This window comes from Accipiter gentilis, chromosome W (genome assembly GCF_929443795.1).
Source record: "Accipiter gentilis chromosome W, bAccGen1.1, whole genome shotgun sequence".
In the NCBI taxonomy this organism is placed as follows: domain Eukaryota; kingdom Metazoa; phylum Chordata; class Aves; order Accipitriformes; family Accipitridae; genus Astur; species Astur gentilis.
In genome coordinates, this window is record NC_064918.1 from 30297392 (window position 1) to 30318282 (window position 20891).

The window sequence follows — 20891 nt, forward strand, 5'->3', positions numbered from 1 at the left end:
GGGGCAGTCAATTCCAAGTGTACTGGATGCCCCTCCCAGTAAAAGCAAATTGTAGCCTGCACTCTAATGCCAAAGGGATTGAGAAAAACGCATTAGCAATGTCAATTGTGGCATACCACTTGGTTGCATTTGATTCTAGTTCGTATTAAAGTTCTAGCATGTCCCACATGGCAGCTCTCAGTGGTGGCGTGACTTCATTCAGTCCACGTTAGTCTACTGTTATTCTCCACTCCCCATTAGACTTTTGCACTGGCTATATGGGACTATTAAAGGGTGGGTGAGTTTTGCTGATCACTCCTTGGCTTTCCAGTTGATGAATTAACTTGTGGATAGGAACCAGGGAGTCTCGGTTGGTGCGATATTGACGCCGGTGCACTGTTGTGGTAGCAATTGGCACTTGTTCTTCAACCCTCAGCAATCCCACAATCGAAGGGTCTTGAGAGAGACCAGGCAGGGTAGACAGTTGTTCAATTCCCTCTGTCTCCAAGGCAGCTATACCAAAGTGTGGAGGAACTTGGCTGGACCGAGGGGCCTGGGGAGGATATTGACCTTGACAAGATTACAGTGTTCCCATGAGAGAACGATAAAGGATGAGAAGCATGCCTGGGAAACTAAGTTTAAGGAATATGTTGACCGTTTGCAGCTGTGATAAGGAACCTGAAAAAGTCACGCAATGAGGGGTGAGAAAAACAACTTCTGACAACTTTCTGATCAATAACGGACAGACATATGTACAAGGTAACAAGTATAATAGGTATAAATTTACTGGCTTGTAATAATAAAAAAGCGCCTTATTTGCTTGTAGTATAAGAATGCGTACTTGTCGTTTGTCCATCTCAACGACGACACCAAAGGCCCATCGAAACCCTTTTGGATACTTGAAATACCCCCTCCTGATATAGTCTATGCCAAGAATACACAGAGCCTCTGGGCCAGTCACAATGGGGTGTTTCTGCCATTCATTCCCAGTTAGGCTTACTTCAGCTTCCAATACAGTTAACTCTTGGGATCCCCCTGTCACACCATAAATACAAATGGGTTCTGCCCCTTTATAACTTGATGGCATTAGAGTACACCGTGCGCCGGTGTCTACTAGAGCCTTATACTCCTGTGGGTCTGACGTGCCAGGCCATCGAATCCACACAGTCCAATAGATCTGGTTGTCCCTTTCCTCCACCTGGCTGGAGGCAGGGCCCTTCTAATCCTGCTCAGAGTATCCGTTACTCACTTTTCACAAACATGAATCAGAAGTCCCTTCAAGAAGGCCAGAAATGAGATCAGCCCTTTTACTCTGTATGGGGGACTGCTCGCGGGAAACTGGAGCGGCATTTTTCCAAGAAGTATCCTCTTTTCTGATTGCTTTTTCTCGCAGCTCACGTACCCATGCATCTAGGGTTAAGGTAGGTTTTCCATCCCACTTCCTCCTGTCCTCTCCATGGTCACACAGGTAAAACCACAGGTTAGCCCATTGTGTGTACTTTCTTTCTCCTCTCTCTTGAGCAGAGGAACACTTACTCCTAATAGCTGAGATACAGGCCTGTACAGGTGGGGATGTGGGGACATATTTAGCTAACGGTCACAAGAGCATTCCAGACGCCTTTAGAAGACCTTGAACAGAATAAACAATGTAGGAGTCAATTATATGGAACTTAGTTACTGGGCCTGAAAATAGCTCATGGTCGCAAGAGCATTCCAGACGCCTTTAGAAGGCCTTGAACAGAATAAACAAGAAGACAGAAAAAGAAAGATCCCAATTAGAAAAACACAGGTGCGCATTCCACGATAAAGGGAACTTGGCACAAACAACCTCAATTCGGCAGTTTATCTTGACCAATTAGACTGAGACAAGTTTCGCATGCTCTAGTTAATATAGCCAATTATGTCCTGTGTTTATGTGCGTGTACAGAGTTAGTATAACCAATCATATCTTATGTTTATGCACGTGTACAGTGTCAATATAACCAATCACATTTTATGCTTGTGCGTGTGGACACTAAATGCTTGCACGCAGCAGCCAATCAAAGCTTCTTAGGAACTTAGAGTATTGTATAAGAATGATCAGCTAGGCTCAATAAACTGGTGACTTTAATCATCATATTGGTGTCCTGTCATCTGTCCCTGCATGGAATTTCTCTACATCTGGTGACCCCGACGTGATCCGGTAAGGAACAAGAGGGGAACGCTAATGACTGAAAAGACGGGGGAAATTGCCGCAGATGCCGGTGGGCTTAGAAGAAAAGCGCCGGGATGCTCGAGAGAGGCAGGAATCGTAAGCTTATGTGATAAAAGGTGGCATGGATATCGCAGCATCTGTGAAGGAAAAGGCAGCCATAAAGACATTTATGAGGCTGGTTGAAAAAACAGAGACGGATATTAAAAAGGACTTGCCGGTAAAGGAGGTGAGCGGTCGGGGGAGGAGATGGGATCTATGCTTTCCAAAGAAGAAGCAGTAGTTAAGCTCCCCCAACATATACTCTCAGAGAGAGGCAAAAAATATGATAAAGCTTGTTTAAAGCGGCTTCTACAATGGAGCAAGGACAGAAACCTTTTAATTAGTGTGGGTACAGCTTTTGAGCTTAGTACCTGGAATGCTATCGGAACCTCCCTATGGGATGAAATTAGTGACGGGTCTAAAGAAGTTAAAGGTCTTGCAACTTTATGGAAATTGATTAAGACAACTCTGCAAGAAATGATAGCAGATCGTAAAGCGGCTGCGTCTGCTTTTGCTGCTCTCTCTCTCCAACCGCAAGCGAAAGGGAAAAGCAGGGAGAAAAACATAATGCAGCGAGAGAGACTTTTTGGAGCTTGTCCGCCTGCTCTTGTGCCCTTGACTTCTGCTCCACTCCCTGGGACTGCCGATATTAATCAGCCACCTGACAGTTCCCAAGCCTCCCTAACCGTATGCTTAAAGGAAACCCTACAGAATCAGGAAGCGAGTAAAAATCCGCCTACGAGAAAACAGCCCGATACCACCGTTCAACATGAACAAATTATACCTCGCATATGCCCTGATTCAAATAATGCAAATGAGGATTTGGCTACTATAATACAGGAACAAGAGAAAGCTAAAATACATGCTGAAGCTCACGCTGCAGCGCTCGCGGTAGCATTACAACCGATGGTGCAACAGGGAAAAGGAGACCGCAGCCCACACAAAGGCCCTTTAGTGTGTTATCGGTGTGGTCAACTGGGGCATTTGAAATGTACATGCCCTCAACGCATAGCAACACAGCCTTGATCTATGCCAGCACCAACTAACGGCAGTCAGTCAAACTTTTCTGGGGTCTGTAACAAGTGCGACAAGTTCGGACAGAAAGCCTGCGACTGTTGATCAAGGTTTAAAAAAGACGGAAGGCTGTTAACACTCAACAATCAGGGAAACGGAATGATGAGCACCAGGATGAGGGGCGCCAAGATATCAAGTGCCTCTCAAACAGGGGTGACGGTATGCCCAGATGTCTTTCAAGACTCAGGGCAGCCACAAAAGGAAGTGCAGGAGTTGACCTGGCCGTAGCCGCTGACACAACAATAACTGATGATAAAGTTCATGTTGTTCCATCGAATGCTACTGGGCCTTTGGGTCTTGGACTAAGTGCATTGCTTTTAGGACGCTCTTCTGTTTCTAAACAAGGAATATTTGTTTTTCCTGGAGTTATCGATGCTGATTTCACGGGAAACATTTCAATCGTAGTGAAAGTATTTGTTCCTCCTGTAACAATTATGGCTGGAACCCAGATTGCTCAACTGGTACCCTTCAAGGCTAGCATCCCCTGTGTTGGAAACATTGAATGAAGGGATGGAGGATTCGGATCCACTGACACACCATTAGTGGCCTTCACAGAAATAATTGGATCTTCCATTTTAATCATTTTAATTTATATGGACCTTCGGGAAAATATCTACTCCATAAACGTATGCTCCTTGACACAGGGTCTGATGTGACCATAATTCCAAAGGAAGAATGGTTCAGGGATTGGGAATTACAAAATATCAGCACTGTGGTAATCAGTATTGGAGGCCAGAAATCCACACAAATCAGCATGAATTTTATAACAGTTGAAGACTGTGAAGACAAAAGGACAGCACATGTAAGGCCTTATGTTTTAAATACTACTGTATGGCTTTTAGGTCGGGACGCTTTAGCGCAATGGGGAGTTAGATTGTCCACACATTTTTAGCAGCGGCCATTGACAAGCAACCAACCCTGAGACTAAAATGGCTAATGGACAGCCCCGTTTGGGTTGAACAATGGCCGCTTCCAACAGAAAAGATCGCTGCTTTGGAGCAACTCATGGCTGAACAAGTGGAAGCAGGGCATTTGGTTCCTTCTACAAGCCCATGGAACACTCCCATATTTACCATTTTGAAAAAGTCTGGAAAATGGCGTTTACTGCAAGATTTGCGTGCAGTGAATAAAGTAATGCAGGATATGGGATCCTTACAGCCTGGTATTCCAACCCCTACTATGCTCCCCAGAGACTGGCCTTTGATTGTTGTTGACCTTAAAGACTGTTTCTTTACAATTCCTTTGCATCCAGATGACTGTGAGAAATTTGCTTTTACCGTTCCAACAATAAATTGACATGCGCAGGCTAAAAGGTATCACTGGGTCGTTTTACCACAAGGCATGAAAAATTCACCGACTATATGTCAACGGTTTGTTGACATTCGCAAAAAATGGAAAGAGGCTCTGATTTATCATTACATGGACGACCTGCTGGTCTGTGCACAACAACTTTCACATGAACAGCTATTATTTGACCTTAAATTATACCTTGGGGCATATGGCTTAGTCATAGCCCCAGAAAAAGTTCAGCTAACGGCACCCTGGAAATATCTGGGTTTGCAAGTTGCGGAAGCCTCTGGTTGTCCACAAAAGCTGTCCCTACACAAAGACATACGAAATATACATGATGTACAAAAACTTGTCGGAGACCTACAGTGGATTCGGCCTTATTGTGGTATTACAAATACAGACTTACAGCCACTGCTGGATTTATTGCCGGGCAGCGATAGCTTAACTTCTACAAGACAACTAAGTGCATCGCGGTGGCAAGCCTTGACAGCAATTGAGCAGAAAATCACATCATCCATGTCTGGCAGATACATTCCTGATTTGTCCATAAATTTATATGTATATAACTCAGATAAGGAAGTTGCAGGAATTTTGGGTCAGTGGGATGAGCGACGGGAACAAAACCCATTGATAATACTAGAATGGATATTCTTGCCTGCTAGCATGTCAGAAACAGTAGTCACTGGAATTGAAGCCCTGGGAATGTGCATTCAAAAGGCAGTGGCAAGGGCGACACAAATTTCAGGGAAGCAAATGGACAAAATTATTTTGCCTATGTCGCTTGATATTGTGAATAATGCCATGATGAAAAATGACTGCCTTGCAGTAGCTCTGATGGGGTTTAAGGGGGAAGTGGACAATCACTATCCCCCTCACCCATTGTTTAAAACAATGTTGACAATGGAACCACGCTCTATTTGCAGTGAAAAGCCCACTGGAAGCAATTACCGTTTTTACTGATGCTAGCAGCAGAACAGGTAAAGCGGGATTTGTATATCTTCAGGATGGATCCTGGAAATCCGAAGTCGTTCTGTCAGAGGGGTCAGCACAGGTGCTTGAGCTATTAGCCATATGCTCTGTTTTCAAAAAATGGGATAAAACACCTGTCAACATTGTTTTGGATTCTCAATATGTCGTTGGGATAGTCAAACGTATGCATAGATCCTTGCTAAAAACTGTAAGTAATAAGCAGCTGTTTATGGCACTTTTGAAATTATGGATGTTATTAGAAAGATGGACAGACTTATTTTTTATTGATCATATTCGTAGCCATACAACATTGCCGGGATTTATTGTGGAAGGTAATGCGCGCGCGGATCGACTGGTAGTAGCCAATGCAGACATCTGTTTTAATACACCCAAACCTGATTTGTTTGGACAAGCACTGCTATCCCATAAATTTTATCATCAGTCGGCAAAAGCACTGAGTAAGCAATTTGATCTCCCATTGCAGCAAGCCAAAACTATTATTGCTGCTTGCCCTGACTGTGCGAACATTCCAAACTTACAACCACAAAGGGTGGACCCCCGGGGACTATCACCATTGCAAATTTGGCAAACAGATGTTACGGAGTATCCCAGTTTTGGGAGATATAAATACGTTCATGTATCTATTGACACATATTCGAACCTTATGTGGGCTACTGTTCATGTATCAACTAATGCCAGATCCATAATTAAGCACCTTTTGGCAGCATTTGCTGCCATGGGAGTGCCAACAGAAATTAAAACAGACAATGGCCTGGGATATCGCGCACAGTCATTAGAAACATTTTTACAGCTGTGGGGAGTAACTCATAATTTTGGCGTACCCCATACTTCTACTGGTCAAGCTATCGTTGAACGTGCACATCAGACCTTAAAGGATCATTTAAACATTTTAAAAATGGGGGAAGACATGCAGCATTGTACCCCCCAAGAGTTAATAAGCAAAGCACTATATGTTTTGAATTGGCTACAGCCATGTGGTACTGAGGATCAGATCCCAATTACTAGGCATATGTGTGGGAGCAAAAATGTTGATAAAAACCAGCTGCAAGTTTTAATATTCAATCCAGTTTTACAACAATGGCAGGGACCTTGAAAGTTATTCACGTGGGGAGAGGATATGCTTGTGTTTCCACAGGTAACGAGCAGCCCCATTGGATACCAGTGAAATGGGTCAAGCCATGGACTGAGCAATCAGATGTCACAAACAACTCAGAAGATCGAGAACAAGAGGCAGTGGAGACTTCAGCAGGTCCTGAAGCCCTAGATAGACTGCCTAGACAAATCACGACGGAGACCGGCAGTCAATGCAGAAATTAAGAACGCGTGTGAAAAACACAGAGTACGGTGCCGGCCCTGGATATGCATCTTAGTGCAAGTGGGTGAAAGGGATAGAAAATTTTTTGTGTGATCATTGTGATAGAAATTTAACTAACCAACTAACCTTGCGTGAGTGGACAGAGGATTTTTCAATAGATCACTTACTGATTTTGGCTTTGTGTATGCTACTAATCGTATAGAGAATAAGCAGCTTAGAGCTATTGCAGCAAATATATATGATTTAATGTTGATCAGCATCCGGTGAAACATTACTCATCAGAGCCGAGTGTAGAAGTAGTATTAAGATACCCCGATATATAGTCATTTATGATAAAGACTAATAAAAAAAAAAAAGGATTTGGAAAAGCAAATGGTAGTGATAATGATTGTGATGACCTTAGTCACGGGATCTGTATTTAAAATTGACCCCCGACAGAATATATGGGTAACTTGGGCAAACAGTACCGGACAGACTGATTTTGTCTGTCCTTAGCTACACCAGGGGATCCTTTTCGCACATGTCTAATTGGGTAACCAGACTTTAACCCTAAATTTTACAGCTCATGGTACAACCAGACTAATTACAATATAGAATTTGAGAAATTCAACATGATGACAACAAGCCATGTGGTGATGTGCATAAAGATTGGCGAAAAGTGGTGGCGCTCTTTCATAGGAGTTAAACAGCAACAATTGTTTGTGGAAAACCTTCTGATTAGTGCAAGCTTGCCCCTTCAGGAATTGGATCTAATGTTTTCTTTACCCCTGGTTGAGGTAACCAATATTTCCCATTTAGAAGACTGTCGATATCTCTGATCACAATTACAACCATATAATGGTATAGGAGTGATATTTTTGGGAAGGAGAAAGAGCGATCTGGGTCATACTTTATAGGATGGCAGAACATAACAGGGTTACCTTTATGGCCTGACATTGATACTGCAAGTTTGGATGTAAATACTGCGGGGGGAAAGTTGTTGCCCCCAGGAGTGTTTTTGACTTGTGGAGATAGGACATGGGTGTGAAGAGTTTGAAGGAATGTGTTGCATGAACCTGTCGGACCATTCTATAAGCATTCACAAACAGTTAAGTCAATTACAAGAGAACCTAACCAAGATTGGATACTATACTGACCCGTTTAGTGACTGGTTAGAATCACTGGGGTTTGGGCCTTGGATACGGCAAATATTAAAGTGGTCGATTTTCTTGGTGGCTCTTATATTCATACTCTTGGCTATTATCCCATGTATGATTCGATGCTCGTGAATGAAGGTGATTAGATCTGTTAATGCTCTTTAAAAAAAAAAAAGAAAAAAAAAGGGTGGGAGTAGGGAATCTCTCTCCACAAGAAAAGTTAGCTAAAGCCAAAATTAGGGGTAAGGTCACAGTTTTAGTTAAGAATCTAGAAACAGGGCAATGGGAAGGTCCATTTCCATTAATAACCTGGGGGCGAGATTATGCTTGTGTTTCCACAGATACAGGCCCACGATGGACTCCCGCTCGATTTGTACGTCCATCATCATCTGGAACATCCTAGATGGTGCGGCAATATGAATACCACCTCAGCCAAAAACTAATGTGTAGGTCACCTTGGCCAACATAACAGGTCAAGATTCTCTGTGCATTGCAACCGCATCACAAAGCCCATGAATCAATAGACAGGATGGCTATGACTCGTGCAGCACCCCTGACCAGTGAGCGCATGCATCATAGGCTCCCCATGTTGCAACTGAGGTGGACTTTGGCACCCGCTGGCCACATGTGCTGAAATTCATTCCTCTGCAAATGTATAAATACCAGGATTTTCCGAAGAGCATCGGGCTGGTGTACGGCAAGGCCACTGTTGCCTCCATGGGGACTCCCACATAAAGCTGACACCTACTGATTGCTGGGCTGAGTTTGCGGAGCAAGACGGCACAAGAATGTACGGATGGTCCATCCTTGTATGTTGCAATGTGTTTAAAAACTAATTGATAGATCAAGTAAGGCTGTGTTAATTGACAAAAAACAAAAAAGGGGGAGATGTAGGAGTCAATTATATGGAACTTAGTTACTGGGCCTGAAAGTAGCTCATTGTCGCAAGAGCATTCCAGACACCTTTAGAAGGCCTTGAACAGAATAAACAAGAAGACAGAAAAAGAAAGATCCCAATTAGAAAAACACAGGTGCACATTCCATGATAAAGGGAACTTGGCACAAACAACCTCAATTCGGCAGTTTATCTTGACCAATTACACTGAGACAAGTTTCGCATGCTCTAGTTAATATAACCAATCATATCTTATGTTTATGCACGTGTACAATGTCGATATAACCAATCACATTTTATGCTTGTGCGCGTGGACACCAAATGCTTGCATGCAGCAGCCAATCAAAGCTTCTAAACAACTTAGAGAATTGTATAAGAATGATCAGCTAGGCTCAATAAACTGGCAACTTTGATCATCATATTGGTGTCCTGTCGTTCATCTCCACATGGAATTTCTCTACAAACAAGAAGACAAAAAAAAGAAAGATGCCAATTAGAAGAACACAGGTGCGTATTCCACCATAAAGGGAACTTGGCACAAAGAACCTCAGTTCGGCAGTTTGTCTTGACCAATTAGGCTGAGACAAGTTTTGCATGTTTTAGTTGGTATAACCAATTATGTCCTATGTTTATGTGCATGTACAGAATTGATATAACCAATCATATTTTATGCTTGTGTGTGTGTACAGTGACTTTGCAGAATATGTGATTATAAATACATGTGTGTTTTAGCAATAAACGCCATCTGCTTTCATGTTTACAGGCATCCGTTTATTTCTACCTCCTGCAAATGGTGACCCCGACGTGATCCTGAGAGTGCAGAAGACATGGCAGGAGAAGCCCTGGTTGGAGGTACTGCTGTCAGCAGGACCAAAGCAGGGAAGCTGAGCCTAGGCTAAGAAGACACCTGAAAGGAAGGTGACCAACCAGGGGCAGTATGGGGCAGAACTTGTCCTCGGAGGAAAGGGCAATAGTCAGACTCCTACTGCATATACTCTCTAAGAGAGGAATTAAATGTAATGAATCCTCCGTGACAAGGTTATTGAAATGGTGCCGAGTTCAGGGCTGTCCTGCTGAAACGGCTACCGCATTTGAGCCTGATACTTGGGTGGAACAAAATTACGGGATGTGATCTCTAAAGGGGATCAACATGCTGAAGACCTGGTTATTACTTGGCGGTTGCTTTTTGACAATATACAATCCTTATGGGCAGAAAGAAAGGTGGCAGCAGAGGCAAATTCGACTTTGAATCCAAAAGTATCGGTGTCTGTAAATGGCGATGAGGACAGACACGATACCAATGACTCATCTTGTTTGCATTGTCCCTCTGACTCTACTTGTCATAAAATGACATTACTGGATGGTTTAGTGAAAGATACACCAGAGCCAAAAAAGGCATTGCCACCTATTCTACCACGAAGCCCTGAGAAAGAAATATGCCCGATTAAGCCATCTACAGGTTTATATCCTTTACCTGACGATGATGATAATTGGTCAGAACCTCCCTGAGATGATATTTCTTTAGAAAAAGAAAAACCGCCACCAAGTTACAATGTAGCTGAAGATTTGGGCTGTGACCCAAAAAGCTACTGGATAGAAATACATAAGAAAGCAGCAAGCGAGGGAGTGGTTGTTCCTCATGCTTATCCTGTTATAGTGAGGGCAAATGATACAAATGAATGGAATCCCTTTTCATGGGATTTGATAAAAGAAGTGCACAAGTCAGTCCATAATTATGGGCTGACGGCTCCTTTCACTGAAGCGCTGCTCGACAATATTTTCGGAGCTCAACTTTTGACTCCATATGATTGCGATCAATTAGCCAGCATGCTATTAAAGCCAACTCAGAAAATGTTGTGGAAAGACAGAGGGAGGGGACTGTGTGAAGAAGTTGCTATAAAAAATTTGGATAGAACCAATGGTGACCCCATGAAGGCAATAGGGATAGATCACCTTATTGGGACTGGCAAATTTACTGATCCAAGATTACAGGCAAGGTTTCCCATAGAGGCCTTGAGAACTGCTTCAGTAATGGCATTTAAAGCAATGATGACTCTGCCACAAGAGGGTAAAAATGTTATGTCATTCACGCAGATTAAGCAGGGTCCCCAGGAATCGTACATGTCCTTCATTGACAGACTAAGAGATGCAGTAACTAAAAAAGTATCAAGTGTGGAGGCTACTTGCAAAACAATTTAGATTAACCATTGGAGATGCAAAAGCCATTACACAGACATGTTCTGAGTGTCAACTTGTGGGAACAAATTCACCTGGAGCCGTAAATCCACGAGGTTTCCATTCTTTACAATTGTGGCAAATGGATGTAACACACGTACCTGAGTTTGGTAAATTGAAATATGTCCATGTGTCTGTGGATGGTTTTTCTGCAGCTGTATAGGCAACAGCGCAGACAGGAGAAACAAGTCAACACGTCCAGTGACACCTGCGTTCAGGTTTTGCAGCACATGGCATTCCACTTCAGATAAAAACCAACAATGGGCAGTGCTACATCGCACAGACAACTCAAAAGTTTTTTAGTCAATGGGGTATTGTACATACCACAGGTATACCACATTCCTCTACAGGCCAGGCAATTGTAGAATGCATGAATCAGACTTTGAAATGCCAACCACAAAAACAAAAAGGGGGAGAGCAGATGGCTTCTCCTCACGAATGATTGAACAAAGTTGTATATGTGTTGAATTACTTGAGATTGGCAGATGGCGAAAGTGTACCACCAATTGTAAAACATGTGCAAGGCATGGTAGGAGATTTGTTTGACATTAATAGCAATGCTCAAGTTAGGGTTAAAAATGTTGAGAAAAATGTATAGGAAGGACCATTTCAACTAATAACCTGGGGATGAGGTTATGCTTGTGTTGTTACAGATCACGGAATGAGATGGGTACCAGCAAAGTGGGTAAAACCCTGGACAGTCGTTACATCCTTGGAAAAATGCTGAACCTAAAAGGACTCCTTCTCGCTGCATTCGGCCTGTTATGGGTGACACACATAAGTGAAGAATGGATGATCCAACAACCAAAACAGAATGTATGGGTAACTTTGGTGAACATAATGCATCAAGAAGCTATATGTCTTTCTGTCGCTACCCCTGAAAACCCTTTTTCTACCTGTTTGGTGGGGTTACCTCTAGACACCTGGTCAGATCCAATGCCTGAATTTTCCCTTTGTAATAACCCACAATCCTGTGTCGATAATTGGGATGGTGTGTATGCACACCTGCCTCAAGTAATGCAAGAACCTCGAGAGTTAGAGTTGTTAGGATCAGTCATCATGAATGCCTGTGTGATGTTTAATTACACCTATAACACCACTCGAAAGGGTCAGAATGTAAATGCTATTTTGCCTGTATATAGAAATGCTACAGCTTGGTGTAACTATATCTATTCCAGAATATCACACTCTTTTTTCTATTCCAGCTGCTTTACCTGTGGGGATGTTTTTAATTTGTGGGGATAGAGCGTGGGGGGAAATTCCAGCGAAACTTAATGGGAGGCCATGTAGCCTCAGATGACTTACATTACTAACACCTGATATCAATATGATTCACAGTAAAAGTCTCACAATAACTGACACAGGGTTAAGTGGATGGCTAGCAAGTTTGGGAATTATGGGATGATTGAAAGATTTGCTTATGCATGGCTTAGTTATTTTAATTGTAATATTAGCAGTTATAATGATTGTACCATATACTATAAAAATAGTTGAATGTATGATTGCAAAAGCATTTCATGTAACTTGGCTTGCACAAAAACAAAAAGGGGGAATTGTGGGAGATTTCATGGAAAATGGGGGACATTTCTTTGAGCCTGATTATTTAGAGTTAGCATAAGTAGGCCACAGTTAGCATGAGCGGGCCGGAGTACATGACAGCTGCAGTATGAAAGGACTTTGAACCACCAGAAAAACAATGGACATAAGGAACTTGGACAGTGGAGCAATTAATAAACAAGATAACAGAACTGCAGAGGCAAGAAGGAGCTGCAAGAGCTTTAATGCAATTAAGAAAGCTGTCAATTTGATTTAGAGCATCTAGCTGCGGGATGGGGATTTAGGAGTTGGTTTGTATCTTTGTTAAAAATCAGGGGTTTCTTTTATTCTTATGTATTTTATTAAGTATAATGTTGCTTTTACTGTGTTTAATTAATTGTGTTCATAAATCTTTGCAAAGGGCAATACAGCAGGTGTCGAAAACCAAAACAAGGGGGAATTGTGGAGACATATCTAGCTAACGGTTGCAAGAGCATTCCAGGTGCCTTTAGAAGACCTTGAACAGAATAAACAAGAAGACAAAAAAGAACACAGGTGCGCATTCCACGATAAAGGGAACTTGGCACAAAAAAACCTCAGATCGGCAGTTTATCCTGACCAATTAGACTGAGACAAGTTTTGCATGTTTTAGTTGGTATAACCAATTATGTCTTATGTTTATGCGTGTGTACAGAGTTAATATAACCAATCATATTTTATGCTTGTGTGCGTGTACAGTGACTTTGCAGAATATGTGATTATAAATATGCGTGTGTTTTAGAAATAAACGTCATCTGCTTTCAAGATTACAGGCGTCCGTTTATTTCTACCTCCTGCATGGGGAGAAGGACATATCCACTTTGAATTGCTGGAACTCCCGGGACAGTTCCTCTAGAGCCGAGACACAGGACCATAGGGAGGAAGAAAGACTTCCTTCGTATTGCCGGAGTTGGACAGCCAATTCATCCACCGTTTCTCCGTACCCTTCTTTCCAGGACATTACTGCCAATGAGTTGGCATAGGTTGGTGGTGCACTTCGTAGAAGCTTCCGCCACATGGGTTGTGTGCATTGGACCTCATCTGGATCTGTGGGTGACTGCGCATTTTCTGGATCATTATAAATCACCTCCAGCATGGCTAATTCCCTCAGGTACTGCATACCTCTCTCCATGGTGGTCCACTTGCCTTGGTGACATGTAACTTCATCCCTGAAGGGGTATTTTTCCTTTACACCTAACAGAAGTCGCCTCCAGAGGCTGAGGACTTGTGTTTTTCTCCCAATCGCCTTGTCGATGCCCCCTTCCCTAGACAGAGATCCCAACTGCTTGGCTTCCTTACCCTCTAATTCCACACTACTGGCCCCATTATCCCAGCATCAGAGCAGCCAGGTAACAATGTGCTCACCTGGGTGGCGGCTAAAATCTTTTCGCATGTCATGCAACTCACTCAGGGATAGGGATCGGGTAATTATTTCAGGTTCTGCCTCTTCCTCCCGTTCTCGCGATGACCCTGGTTCATCTTCATCTCTCGCTAAGCGAACTGATTTCTTTGTGTGTTTCTTTTTCTGTACAGGGGCGACTGATACTGGCACAGGTTGGTTCTCTGGTTTAGCTGCAGTATCTGTCACCAGGGTAGAGGTAGCCATGGTGCTTGTTGTTGGGGTAGGGGCAGCCATGGTGCCTGTTGTCAGGGTAGGGGCAGCCATGGTGCCTGTCGCTCTGTTTTCCCTCCTTTCCACCTGAGGGTGCTGGCTAATATCAAGCAGTGTTTGGTAGATACTTGCCAGGGCCCAGCACAATGCGGTAAGTTGTGCATCTCTGGAATAGCCACAGCATTTTCCTTTCAAATATTCTATCCCTTTATCAGGGTCCTGTACTTGTTCGGGAGTGAAGCTCCAAGCCACTGGGGGTGAGAAGTTCTCTGGATACCTGCCCCTATTCTCCCACATGCCATGCCACTCATGACTATCCAGTCTTGGGGCAGATCTCTGGGTGGTATTCTTAAGAAACATTTTGTAGCCCTAAACAAGACCTGAAACACATTCAGGAGATATAGCAATAACAGCATCCTGGCTTGCACATCCCAAGGATATTAAAAATTGTCGAAAGCTGTTGTAATTAGCCGGAAGGAGAAAGGGGAGGTGAATGAACGGGAGGAAATATCCCCCCTAACTTCCCCATGGATTGGGTGTGATTACCAATAAATTCCAATAGAAGGCCCTCAAAGTATGGGAATGATATCACTGCTGCATACAGATACCAGCTTAACCTCATGACCAGCAACGTAATCATTTCATAAGTCGACATTACCTAGTGTTACGGAGGCACACTCAATCAAATCCAACAAGTGTTAAAACTCAAATTTATTCTTAAGTAAAAAGTTAGTTAGAACTCCGGTAACATTTGTAAACCACAGGCTCAATGATGTAAGGGGAATTAATACTACACAGCTGACTTAAGAATCCTTAAAATGATGACTCAAAATGCGCAATATCAATCACCTAAAAGATGAAGGCTCTCTACCTTGAGTAGTTACCTAGGGCGGTGTCCCAACGCAAGGGGGAGTCCCCAACTGCAGACCCGCTGCTCCAAGAAGGACTGATTCCAAAATGTCCTCGGGTGGGACCCTGTTTATACCCTTGTCGAATTTGATCTGTGGTCATTTTAATCCCTATTGGCCAAATGGTCACTTCAGTGTACTTGGCGCATCTCCATTGGTCAGTTCAGTTTTCAGCCTGCAGCCTCTAGGGTTTGGGGTTTTTTTTCCTCTCCTCTCTGCCTGGAGAAGTTTCATTTCCTGGGGGGGGGGGGGGGGGGGAGGGGCGGAGGTGTATACTGCCACACCCAGTTTAGCAAAATGATAATCCTGATCCCTCTCCCAGAGGTGTTAAACATAACCACAGGGAATACAAAGTCCATATAAGAACTTACACACTGCCACCATGTGAACAAATGAACCAACATCGTGACTAGCGACTAACTAATATAAGAAATGCATATAACAAATTTGTTTTAACACGCTCTGGCCAGATCTGTCATTATCTCAACCCTTCTTGCCCCACGCTGGGCACCAAAAAGGACTGTCGTGGTTTAAGCCCAGGCAGCAACAAAGCACCACGCATCCGCTCACTCGCTCACTCCTCCTTGCCCCCCTCCAGTGGGATAGGGAGGAGAATCAGAAAGGAAAATAAAAGAAATAGAACCTTGTGGGTTGAGATAAGGACAATTTACTGGGACAACATAAGGAGAGAAGTTACAACAACAACAATGGTACTAAAAAAAGAATATACAAAACGAGTGATGCACAGTGTGTAGGGATTGGCGCTCGGAAGATCTCGCGATGTACGGAAAGAGAAGGGTTAAAGGAGGCGGGATGACCGACAGACAGTATGTAAGGGCGTGACGCAGTTGAATAAACGCCATTTGCAGCATCCTCATATTGGTGTCAGTGCTCTGTGGCCCAGGGTATGGTGGACCCTGTGCCGAGTCCCACGGGGTGATCAGACGAATGTCTACAAGTGGTGACCCTGACGTGATTGGACATCGGCGGATTACGCGGGGCGTAATCGAAGGCCTGGCCAGGCATGGAAGGAGTCCTGAAGGTGTTGGACTCGTGCTCTAGAGAGGTAAAAATCCCTATGGGACAAAAAGAAGCGAAAGCTTGCCTAGAGCGGCTCCTGAAAGAGGAAGCGATAGAGCGCCCGGGGGACATATTGTCTCCTGAGTGCTGGCCGAAATGCACCGCGGCTTTAGCGGAACGGGCTATGGCGACGCAGCATGGTCCGGAGTTAAAGACGTGGGGGCGGATTAGGGCGATTTTCAGGAAAGTGCGGGAGGAGGGCTTAACATGGAAGGAAGCAAAGAGATTGATGCACGCGCAGGCGGAGCGGGGCGTGCAGGCGGATGGGGGGGCGCGGACAGAAGGGCTGACGGAGGTAGCGGAGCAGACGCCTCTGGTGCTCCCAGTGCAGCCGTCAGCACCGGCCGAACCACCGGGATACCCTTGGGAGGAGTTTGAACGGGAGCGTGAACGGGCGAGAGAGGAGGAGCGGGAGAAAGAGCGACAGTTAATTCAGGAGGCAGAGGAACCCGTGGCCGAGCAAAGGAGACGGGAGAAGGAGAGGCAGAGACTAGAGGAGGCGGAGAGGGCTGTGATGAAGGGATCAGAAAAGGAGCAGGTAGAGGAGGGAGCGGTTCCCCTGTATGATCCGGAGGATTGGGTGCCGGGACGTGTTTTGCGAACCGCGCCACAAGCTCACCCTAAGATGGCGCCGACATCCGCCTTCTCCCCGGATGTCTCTCCGGAGGTCGGGAGAGGCGGAGCACGGCCAAAGGAAGGAGGAAGGAAAGTCAGGACACTCCCACTTCCGCACGTAGCGGAAGAGGAAGAGAGTGGGCCGGACTCAATCGAGGGGTCGGCTCAACGGTTAGAGGAGGCGTGGCAACTGGTGGGCGGAAACCGCTGTCGTCCGCCGCACGCAGCGGTAAAACAAAAGGCTATCTCCGGCTGTAAGGCGCAGTCGGCAGCAGCCAGTGAAAAGGCAACGCCTATGCCTTTAATACCTGTGCCCGACCCAGCTACAGATCCGCTGCAGATGTTGCAGCGAGTAGTAGAGGAGATACAGGAGCAGGTGAAGCAACAGCGGCAGCTGCTACAAGCAGCTGGGGAACAGAAAGGAGTTCCCGATTCACCAAAGATCACGTTGCCAGACTGGAAAATTGTAGCAAAGGAATGTGTTATGGACGGCATACGTTTTGAAGGACCCCCTTTAGTTTGCCCAGTCCGAGCTGGTCCAGGTGGTGTAGGGGTGGAGTGGTCTCCGTTAGATAGCAAGCTTTTGCAACAAGTGAAGAAGACCGTGGATGATTACGGCTTAGGACATCCCATGACAGGCTCTCTGTTAGATGTGGGTTTTTTTTCAGGTTCACTGACTCCCTGGGATTCGCGACAGTTTTGCAGTATGATTTTGACTCCCATTTTTTTTTTGATTTAGAAAGAAGCTTGGACAAACAGATTACAAGCAGCACTAGTTGAGACCCAACAAGAAAGACCCAGAAACAGGAAAGTGGGAAGGTGGGAGGCGCTTGGTGACACAGGGAAGAGGGTATGCTGCAGTACAGTCATCAGAGCACCCAGACTCACGTGTGCGCTGGGTGCCGTCACGGTGGTTGAAACCAGACCTCAGTCAATAACGATTTGTTGTGAGTTATTTTGCAGGATGCCGTTCAGAAGATCATCTGAGTACCTGCACTGTGGTCGTTGTGACCCTTGGGTGCTTGTCAAGTATGACCGCTGTGGACAACAACTCTGGAGACACACCAACCGAGCATCAAAATGGTGTGACCGATGTTTTGAACACCGCAGATCCACTTTACAGCAACCGCTGTGTGTACCCCATAAGCGGGGGACTATGATATGCTTTTAGACAAAGCCAATCAATTACAGGAGGCAGGTGACAGTGGCTTGACAATCTCCTCTCGTCGACCTGGCAATGGCTCCTGTCTTTGATTGACTGAAAAACGTTGACCCTATTTGGAATCCTTTTGGTGGTGGTTATTATGGTTTGTTGTGGGATACCAGCACTGACTGTTTGCGTGCGGAAACTCTTTATACAGAGTGCGGGTACCCACCAGTACACGAATTACCATGAGGTGGTGGGATCACTTATAGCTGTAACGCCAGTTTGTACTGTCGGTCATCCGCCATAGTGAGGGGGGACTTGTAGGGATTGGCGCTCGGAAGATCTCGCGATGTACGGAAAGAGAAGGGTTAAAGGAGGCGGGATGACCGACAGACAGTATGTAAGGGCGTGACGCAGTTGAATAAACGCCATTTGCAGCATCCTCATATTGGTGTCAGTGCTCTGTGGCCCAGGGTATGGTGGACCCTGTGCCGAGTCCCACGGGGTGATCAGACGAATGTCTACAACAGTGCAACTGCTCACCACCCAGAACCCCATGCTCCGCCACTTCCCACACCGAGAGAGAGCAACTGCCCCCAACCTGCTCCCCGCTTATATAGTGAGCATGATGTCACATGGTATGGAAGAGCTCCTTGGCTAGTTCAGGTCAGCTGTCCCGGCTGTGCCCCCTCCCAGCTTCCTCTGAAAATTAACTCTATCCCAACTGAACCCAGGACACGTCCCTACTCAGGGGGAGATACTGGGTTACAGCCTGCTGTGATCCCAGAGAGCTCAAAGGGTCTCACTTAGGATTGCTATTTATAGGATCGTGAGATGATGGACTTTGGTCAGTATATTTCCATTCTGGCCACAATTCTTGTCAGGTAATTCTGGCACCTTCCAGGGTGGGCCATGATCCAGGCAGCAGGAGCTTCAGGTACAGTTTGGGAGTGCCTAATCACCCTAACTCACAGTACCATAGCTGGGAGAAGAAAGTACCAGATTGTCCCAACTCACTGCACTTGCAGCCAAAACAAGAACACAATGTTGGCTTGTCCTGACATCGCAATGTGGCCCAGGGAGTCTGCACCATGACATTAGCATAGCCTACAAATAAGATTTTTAAAGTAATATATTTGGGGATTTTGTTTGCTTTTTGCAGCTTCAACCTTTATGGTTCATCTTTCCAAGGTTTTTTTCCACATCATAAAGGGTACACATACAGAGGGGAGGTTGTTGGGTTTTTTTTTTGTGTGTGTAGTAGAATGAGTGAATTTTAGAAGCAGCATCTTTGAGAAATGTTCAGAAACTTCACAACATCGAATCACTCCTTGATAATTAGATGTACAAAAGTCGTATTAAGGAAAAAAACATGAGAGTGTTTCATAGCCATTGTTTGACAGGTCTTACAACGTAAACACCAATTGTCTCAGGATATGACATGAAACAATAATATGTTGACAAGTAAAATAGCTTCCTTTCAAGGAATTGTAAAAACAAGTACACTTAGTGTTCAGAAGCAAAGGTAACAGATACCAAGAAAGAGAAAAAAGTTAGAAGATGACAACCAGTATACCATATCGCTTTGAAACAATGTTAATTCAGCTTTTTTAAGGAACTAAAATTGTCCGGTTTGAATGTAGTTCAAGTTTTGAGTACTATGAAAAACTTATGTTAAAAAGAGAAAACTTGATTTTTTAGGTTTGTCTTACCAAGCTGAAATTTAGCTATGTTCAAGCAAATATCATTAGAATTTGAAGCAAAACATATTAGGAGTTTCAGTGAAAATCAGTAACTCCTTATTTTTAAAAGCTCTGGAGTTTCAATTCAGAGTAATATCTCAAAGTGCAATATAGGAAGTCAGGCCACCACCATCAGGAATTTTACTTTTGATTCCTTAAGCAAAACCTATCAAGAGTCTTGTGTATCTACAGTTTTGAGTAAACCAGCTAAGCCAACCCAGTAAAAGTCACCACTGCCCTGAATGAGGACATATGAGAACTGTTTAATTATAGGCAAAAATGGTCCCATGATGAGCCATACCTTCAGCTGGATTTCATTTGCATAGTGTCACCGATTTCTGGTTCTCAGCTACTGCAAATTGACAGTACTCCATTATTTCAGTGGAGCAACACTGATTTGATTTATGTCATCTGAGAACCTGGCCCTATATTGCTGATGTAAACATTTTAGTGAACACTTGATAGAGATTTCTTTATAAAGCAAAGACTTACCTTAGAAGCTGAGTACATTGTGTATAATTGACAAGGGAAAGTACCCAGACCAGAGGACAGATTCAGAATAAGACCTTTCTGTCTGAAATTTAATTTTAAAAGTTACATTCAATTTACATTTAACAGCATTACAGTAAAAACCTGCACAACTCTTTTTCCCCCAGAAGGCAGAGCTCTTCTATTAGACTACTAGATGTATAGACTACATTCCCAAAAGACTCAATTTTTATAGTTTAGTTAGGTGCATTTAAGTCTAAAGCAGCTAGAAATAATTTCATAAGTGAAATTTAAATGCCTAGTACAACCAGAACCATGGGAACATTGCACATGCTATTGTACATCTAACATTCATTCACACAGCACTAACAGCAAGAAAAAAATATCTGAGTAACATACCATAAAGTGGAGAAATTAATCATGAAAAGCATAACTGCTACTGAATAAACTGGAGGTGACATGCGGAAAACAGACTCCACAATCAGTGAGATTGTAAAGTAGATATGTTCATTCAGCGCTGGGCGGCACGGGGGTAGTCCCACCAAAGTCGTGCGCGCCTGACTCGGCAGTTCGCCT